Genomic DNA, 8704 nt, shown 5'->3' with positions numbered 1-8704 from the left:
AACTGGAAAAGCCGCCAAATTTAATTACAATTCCTGGTCTCCATGGTCTACTTAGACAATATTTTCTGATATTAAAAGACAAGGGACAGCAGGCCTGCTTCTCTTCATGCCCTATCTTTTTTTAAATTCATACCAAGTGACTTTAGAACCAATCTCACAAGTCACTCAGAGTATGAAATCATGCAAACCTTCGGTTCAGGCAATGGTCCCAAACAGTGGTGTTGACATGGGAAACATCCATCAAGAGCCTATGATGCCATGCCTAAATGCTTTATAGCATTTCTTCCTTCCCACTGTGGCCAGAAGATCAGGATGGGCACTCTCATGCAGAAAAGAAAATGATGCTTCATTTTCAAATACTAAAAAAATCTCCCCAAGTTCCCAGAGAAACAGGAAAGTAGATTTTCTATGTATAGAAAGTATGGAAATAAGAGGTGGAGCTGTGTCTTCTAAAGAGGAGTCATCCCAGTGTCTCTGCTTTAGTGGTACAGAAGGAGAGCCAGAGGGGAAAATTACCCTTTTCATGATCTTCATAGGAAAGGCACAAACTTTCTTTTCACACAGGAGGACAAGGAAGAAAATTGGCATCCAGTCCTGGCTTACTGCGAAGGAGGAGAGAAGACACAGCACTCCAAAGGTAGCAGTGATGTACCCAGTAATTTCCTATGATAAACATGCACAGAACCCAATGATCAGTGCTTGAATCCCTGAACTCCCCTACAGCTAACCTTCAAGAGACATGCCCTGATCTCCCTTCCTTCTTTTATTTAACCTTTGCATCCTCTGCTTTCAGCAAGTTCATTCATTACACGGGAGCTTGGCAAAGATTCCTGGTTCTGCTAAAGAAAGCCCCACACACGCACATTCAACACCAGCTCAGAGACTGTTTTTTCCAAGCCCTCGCAGCTCTGTGCGAGTCAGGAATGCAAACACCTACACTTCACAGGAGGCATAGCTATAATGATCCAAAACACTCCCAGCCAATGTGTACAAATACAGCCCATCAATACTCAATGAGAAAATATGGCCTGTGACTGCCTCTGCTCCTTGAATCGTAATGGATGAATTACCTTCCCACATCCAAAAGCAGCAGAGACCAATACTGAACCCACTTTATTTTTTTTTAATGCAATATTTAGGTTTTTGTGAGCGTTATCTCTCTATCTAATTTTTCTATATGCTTACACATTTTTCTTAACTAAACTAGCCATAGTTACCTTGCTGGTTTGCAGTATGCCGTACACTAATTAGCATAGGAATCTTGTTTGATTGTTTGGGGGTTTTTAATCACCAGTAATAAGAGACACCAGGAGCCTGAACCACACTGGATTTTCTTGCTCCACAGCTATTATGCTGCAGATCACCAGAAAACAGCAAGTGACTTTCTCAGCCACTTTGCTGCGGATGCTGGAGAGCTCTGCTCCATGTTTTGAGAACTAATTAGGTAACTCCCCATAGTCCAGAGATTATTTTCCATTCACTTCACACCCCCTCTTTTTTCAAATACAGAAGTTGTCTAAAACCCTTCACAATGAAAGATTGTCAGGGTCAGGTTTCTCCTGTAGGAATGTATAGACTAAACATGCACTTTCCTGTGTCTGATGCTCATTTCACTTGCCCCAGTAAAGAGAGCAACAGAGGGCAAAACTTTTCCAAGGGCTGCATAAAAAATGCTGTGCCTATGCAGTTATATAATTTCCCTTTATCGGATAGCACATTCCTTGTGTATGACTGGCAAGCTGGAGACTTGGTTTATTTGTAGCCTCTTTCACTTAGAATTTCCAACAAGTGACAATATCACCGGTCCACTGAGTCACAGACACTGTAAATAAAGCAGCCTTTGCATAAGAGGTTTTCATTCCTTTAAAAACTGCTTTGTCGACATCTTCCATAATATATCACAATATGTGAGGAAAACCTTGAATAAAAATGCACAATCACGGTTTAGGAATAACAATATCTCTGGTTTTGAGTTCTTAATGACAACAGGGTTTAGTGTTTAGACTGAAGGATTAGGAAATGGTATTCATAAATTCTTCTCCTTGCTCTGCCAATGACTTCCTCTTTCTCCACAGTGTTAATGGGCTTACTTTGTAATGCTGATCCATAACATATTAGTGCAAGTGAAACATAATGGCCAGGGTCTTGCTGCAGTCCCACCTGTCATTCCAGAAGTTATTCAGATCTGTTTGTCTTTCTGTAGTTTATCAAAAGTTGAGGACAATTGTATTTTCCAATTTGATGGGGTGCTATACAATTAACTGAAACCACATACAGTACATAATCTGTGAACAGTTAGATATAATTTGCTAAAGAATTATGAAGGGCTGCTACTTTAAACTTGTATTGCAAATTACAACTGAATTAAACCCTGTCCCATTCCACAAATCAAGTCCTTCTGAGGCCTGAGAACTTCAGATCCATGGTTGTAAACTTCATTTTAGATTAATTTGCCTGGTGAGAGCTGCTGAAGAAAGTACCTAGGGAGAAACGAATATACTCAAAGACAAAAGATCATCGAGTCTATAACACGGACTGAACAGAGAAAGGACAAAGGTTTCTAGCTTAATTTTGAAGAGCTAAAAGGTTTCTGGTCTCCAGGCTTTTTGAGGGTTTTCATCTATAGCACAAATACCTATTTAGAAATGAGTTGTGATTACAAGTTTCAAAACCCAGTTATGAAGTTAATTCAAGTATTTTTGTTATGTATTTTGTAAAAAGAAGTCAACCCTTTGCCACAAGAGCTAATGACATCAATGGTGAGAGCAGGGGACTCACAGCCCTTGGCACAAAGGGTAACTCTTGACCTTCCCGAGATGGGGGAAAGGCAGATTTCCTCCAGAACCATCTGCCTCACCAATTGGCACATTAAAAGTCTCCGGATTTCTCTTTTATGAGTAACTATATTACTTCCCTCAGTGACAAGTGTTGCAAATTGAGTAAATACTAGCAAGAAAAAAAATCATTTAAATTTTGACACCTCCTCCTCTATTAATTCACGAGTTCCTTCCTCGTTTAGCTTGCCAAGGAAGAACAAAAGAAGCGAGGCAGCCATAAGGGAAATACCGTAAAGGGCTGAGCAGCGAAGAGCCTTGTGGCATTTCGCATTTCGCAGACAGACATTAAACATCTGCTGCCTTTCTGCTCAGCGCCAGCCGCCCCGGCCAGCCGGGACAAGGCAGTCACTGCTTCCCTCAGCGTGCTGTGCTGGACAGCGCTGGGACCTTGCAGGGTCACCCGCGGGCAACGCTGCAGCCAGGGCTAAAAGCTGTGGTTTAAAATATTATTAAGTGTCTCTATGGCAAGGGAAGGCAGGGCGCCTCAGAGCGGGGCAGAGCCCTCAGGGCAGGGCAGAGCTGAGCCCTCAGACGGTTCTGGAAACTGCCCGCCTGGTGCCCGCGGGGGAACACCGGGGCTGGGAACGGCTTCCTGAGGGAAACCGGGAACGGCCGGGACAGTGCCGGGACAGCTGTGAGACAAACCCGGGCACGGCCGGGACAGTGCCGGGCCACCTGTGAGACAAACCCGGGCACGGCAGGGACAATGCTGGGACAATGCTGGGACAGCTGTGAGACAAACCCGGGCACGGCCGGGACAATGCCGGGCCTCTCGTGAGGGAAATGCGGGCACGGCTGGGCACGGCAGCTCCCGGCCGGCTGTGAGGGGAGCGGGCACTCCCCCACACTCGCACGCCGTCTGTGAGGCGCTGTGAGGAGGGAGGCTCGGGTTCTGCTCTACCGTGTTTCCTGGCGGTGCTGGCACAGCAGACGCCGCAGTTCCCAGCCCTGCGGAGGCCGCCGGTGCCCATCTCGGGCTGTGGCGAGGCACTGGCGGCTGAGGCGGGGGCCGCCGGGGGCAGCCGCTGCCCTTCACTGTTAACAGCGACAGGGTGAGCACGGGAAAATCATCCCGGGTTTAATTTACAGAAGGTTGCTGGAGGAGGGCACCCCGCGGGAAGAAAGTATGGGAAAACTTCAGGTTGATGAATAGGGAAAAGTTTCCGCAGCAGCCCTGATCGGCAGCCAGCGGTGGCGGCTGGGAGCTGAGGTGACCTTTCAGAGGAGAAAACCCCTCCGCTGCCAAAAAGGTGGCAGATGCTTCGTGCAGGGAGGAAAGCTTGTGGCAAAGCCTGAAAGTTTGATTTCAGCTGGCAAAGAGAGCGGCTGAAGGGCACATGAGGCTGCTGCAGGCCCTGAGGGAGGGCTCGGCTGCCTGCGGAGCGGCGCTGCAAGGCGCTCACCCGTCTGTGCTTTCTGTCACTTCACCGCAGCCAAATGCCACCTGTGCCACCGCCTCCGAGCTCATCCGAGTGCCTGATCGCGGGCACTTTGAAAATACACTCTGAAAATACGCGGTGTGCCCTCACCGGCCACAGGATTGATCTGTGCTGCTGTTGCTCTGTTCAGGTTTCAGCCCTGTCTCCGTGAGGTGGGGTGGCTGACAGGTATCCAAGAGGAGGTGAAATTCAGGAGGATGACACAGTGTGTCAGGGGAACTGGCATTACGCCTTATCACATCAGCCTTTCCTCCTGTGCCTCGGAGATAACACACGCACCTGCTGCTCAGAGAGGAGCCACTCACAGGGGCTGAAATATTACACAGGTAACTGTTTCTTGACTACAGTTAAAAGACTCTTTTCAGGTACCAATATCCTTGCTCCAAAATACCTGTCAAAGAAGATGAGAGAAGAAAAATGTTGCAATCAATAACATTTTAAATTTCTCACCTTGCTATAATACTGCCCTGCTGCAAATTGGAGGGGAAGAAAAAAGACCCAGACACTTTGCCTTTTTTTTTTTTTTTTTTTTATTGTTAGACCAGGCAATTTACAAAGCTCATCCTTTAATGCTGACCCCTGTACACTGCAGATATCCAGGATGGTAACATAATTTGAAGATTCAATTTTTGTCCATGAACTCTCATTTGCTTTTCACAAGTGAAACCAATAATTGATTGGAGCAAAACCCAAGGGCATCTGATATAAAAGGATATGATGTGTTGCAGTTGTCTGACATTCCAGATTAATCTACAGAAAGTGAAGATGTGCATGAAATTTTAAAAACAAGCAGTTATATACATTTTAATAATGTTTTGCCAGTAGCTCATCTCACCAACCTGTTACAACTGGGAAAGTACAATACTAAGTGGAGGCTCTCAACATTGTCTTACACGTATCATGCACAGATTTAACACCTACAGTAAATATGTAGACTGTCAGACTCTTATCAGTGCTTATTTACATGTGGATGTGAAGATGGTTTCAGGAAAATCAGCCACTCATAAAAATGCAAAATTTGTGTGCAAGGTGTGGCGACTGGCTCAGGCTATCTACAATGCTGCAGGTTTTTTTTTGCTTATTGCATCACACCTATTTGTCTAAATTATGTGACATTTCCGAAACTTTATGTTATCTGGGAATTCTCAGAAGAGATTCTAATTCTCAGAATTTGCCTCTTGAAAAGTTGTACTGTCTTCATGAACCTTGACTGCTTGTTAACAGCAGAATTCATATACTGGGGTTTTTGTTGCTGTTTCCTAGACAACCACTCCAGGTTCCCCCAGAGCTCTTGCTTTTGTGTTCCCTGATTAAGATGTACACGCTGCCTTTGGCTGATCTTATTTGTGTGAACAGTATTAATTTTCCTAGGTGCGATATTGATTAACTTTTTATTTTCTCAAACAGTATTAATTCCAGTGTTTTCATAAAGGATGATAGGATTACATGAATTTTAACTTTGCTAAATTATAGCTTAAGCTCCCTAATGTGGAAGTTTTTTTGCTCAAGGCAATTTCTGGTTTACACAACAGACTGATTGAATTCTACAGTGTAGTTTTTCTCTGTTTTTATGCAGACCAGCCATAATTATAACATGCTTCTCTTGTCCTGTGCACTCCTAGTGTTCACTTTTCAGTCACTCAGCCATGGCATTTTCTGAGTTTGTCACTCAAGTTGTAACTCAAATATAAGTGGCAGGGATGTGGCTCCTCCAATTTGGCTACTCCTGCTGCTTGCAGACCCTTGCAGGAGTTTTTCTGACAGTACAAAAGCCATCAAGTCTGGCATCTTGTCTTGGCTTGGTCTCTGGTAGGTGATTAAATTTCAGCTGTGGCCAACTTCCACTCCATACAATGTGAAATCAGTTTGGGGTGAGGGAAGGAGGGGCAGCACTGCACTAATGTGGGTCTGAGTGAACCTGACTCATGAGCCCCTCACTTCCTGCCTGAAAACATCCATTACTTCAGCAGCCAGATAAGCCCATACTGAAGTCATGCTGAAATGACTCGACGATTTTAAAGAGGAACAAACCACAAAAGTGCTCCCTCAAAGTTCAGGCTGAGTTTATGTGCCTTGCTCTTTAGGAAAAGTAAAAACCAAGAATGTGCTTAATGGGCTACAAAATCAGAGCCCCCAGGGGAGCTAAGATCTGGCCAGCAACTGTAGTGTCTCTGTATCTTTGCCTAACAAAATGTCATTCTTTTGTCTCTCCAAGCATTTACTATATTAAAATATTAATATACAGATTATGTTGCTTTACTAGAAATTAATTATAGATGGAGGCTTTATTGGCATGAAGCTAGAGTTCTTAATATAGTTACAAAATCTTATATATTGGACAATTTATATCTGATCTGTATTTCATAATACATTAAAAACTAAACATATTAAGCCATATTATTTCTAGTATATATCTATTTTGTAGTTTTACAATATGGACTTTTATTTTTGTGAGAAGTTTGAATCTTTCAGAATTTACACAATGGTTGACTGCATTTATTGTAATTGCTGAAAACTTGTCTCAACATTTAATAGGCCATTTTGTTCAATATGAAGATGAGAATGCAAGAATCTCAAGCAGAAACATTATATGTGTTTTTCACCAACACCATAAGAGATAAATAATGAGGCTTATTTTTATAAATCTCCACCAAGAATTAGCCCCATGTTATTTCTGTTAATAAGGTGACCTGGGGAATACAAAAAATAGATGAAAGGTAGGTGGCACTTCCTGATTTTATCTTTATGTACTTCTTGAGGGAAAGCATCCATTTCTTCTGATGAATGAAAGTCTGTTTGCTTCACACAGTGAGCAATTGCTCATGAATGCTTTCAAGTATAACTCAAAATCTGAATAATATCTGAATTCATTGCCTGAGTAAGTTTTTTTGGAAAGGGTTTATTGTATCTTAAATTAGAAAGATTACTTCTTTAAGAATAGTGGGAAACAATGAAGTCTCAGAGTTTTACTGCTTGAATGTAATTCTGGAGCATAAGTCCTTTTGTAAATACTGGACTACATACACATCAGGTTTTCTGTTAGTATGCTGCTTTAATATATTTTACAATACCCTTTATTGATGCGTTGTTTTCTCACATGGCTCTTTTTGGGGGAGCATTATAGACAATCAGTCAGCTTTATATGTTTCAGAATTGCTCCTGATGCCTTTCTTTCACACTAAAAAGCCTCTGTAGTACATTATACCGCTTTGCAAATGGGAATTTCCCACCATGTTCTTTATGTACATACATAAATTGCTTTCATTTGTTTATGCCAGTGGCTTCCACACTGGAATTGTATGACTGCTGAATAAACAACTTTTCTCCCTGAATTACTTTTTCCATGCATGTCTGCTGCCATGCAGTGCAGGGTTTATATAACCACTCGAAGTGAGGTGTGCTTAAGCTCAGAGCATGAGCTGATTCTTAAAAATTCCTTGGAAATACCTTGGAATTCCTTTCCACCAGTGGCCTAATGAAGGAGAAATGCATTTCTACAGATTTCACTAGTGGAAGTCTTAATGCCTTTTTTCTCAGGCACAACTTCATTACAAAAAAGAACAATGAAAGTTGTTTGTTTTCATTTCCATCCTTCTCTTATTTAACTATAATGAGCTCTCTGATCTTCAAACAAGGGAACATCACCTGATCAACAATTGTAGCTCTTCTCTACTTAACCATTTCCAGTTAAATGTTCCTGATTTGCTCAAGCTTACTCTCACTTGTATTTCAGTTTACATTAGGTCAAAACTAGACTCCATCCGTATAAATTTGCTGTTTCCTTGAGAGTAAGAAGAAAAATTTGCATACTCTTGAAGAGGTGGAGTTTGAATTAATGTTATTTTACGAATGTTGAGTGTCATCTGTTCCATGACTTACCCACCCAATGTCCTTTCCCTCTTCATTCCAAAACAGTGTTTGCCCAACTGCCTATGTCCAGCTGTGGTCTGTGGCAGTGTCTCTCCTGCTTACTGTACAGGTGCAAGCCTATTTTTGAGTTTTACTCTACCACAAAGAGAGAGCACCATGCAAACATCTGTCTGATACCAGCCTTCCTTTCAAAGGACACAGTAACTACAAACTTTTCTGTTTCCTCCCAGAACAGGTATCCTTGAGATGACTTGCCAACTGCTAGCCAGCAAGCACGCGCTGCATGCACTGCTCAGCCAGCCAGCAGTCCAGACAAATTGCTTTCCAAGCTGTGTAATGCCAGGCTGAAACAGAAGAAAATGTGAGTACAATAAATTCAAACCTGACACCAGAGCGAGAAAAGTATTAGACAATATCCAGTTCCAAAATGATCAGCTGGCACCTATGTTTGCCAGACACAGAGAAACAAGTCTAAAACACATTTCTAAAATGTAATTAGGAAAATAAACTTTGACTCTGGGAAACATCTTGAATATCAGAATAAAGGTAATCTATTGC

The 8704-nt window shown here is 42.6% G+C and overlaps 1 long non-coding RNA gene across 2 annotated transcripts; it reads left to right on the top strand.

The window, feature by feature from the left end:
• Positions 1–3364: 3364 nt before the first annotated feature.
• Positions 3365–8704, top strand: LOC146430818 (uncharacterized). 2 transcript variants are annotated; one of them, XR_014855120.1, is made up of 3 exons: positions 3472–3889; positions 4407–4602; positions 8377–8704. It is a non-coding gene; the product is annotated as an uncharacterized LOC146430818 (long non-coding RNA). The 2 variants fall into 2 exon arrangements; XR_014855119.1 differs by having other exon boundaries at positions 3365–4602.

This window comes from Lichenostomus cassidix, chromosome 14, assembly GCF_008360975.1.
Source record: "Lichenostomus cassidix isolate B80296 chromosome 14, HeHo_3.0, whole genome shotgun sequence".
Taxonomy (NCBI): domain Eukaryota; kingdom Metazoa; phylum Chordata; class Aves; order Passeriformes; family Meliphagidae; genus Lichenostomus; species Lichenostomus cassidix.
The sequence above is the reverse complement of the archived record's forward strand: the minus strand, read 5'-3'. Positions and strand labels throughout refer to the sequence as shown.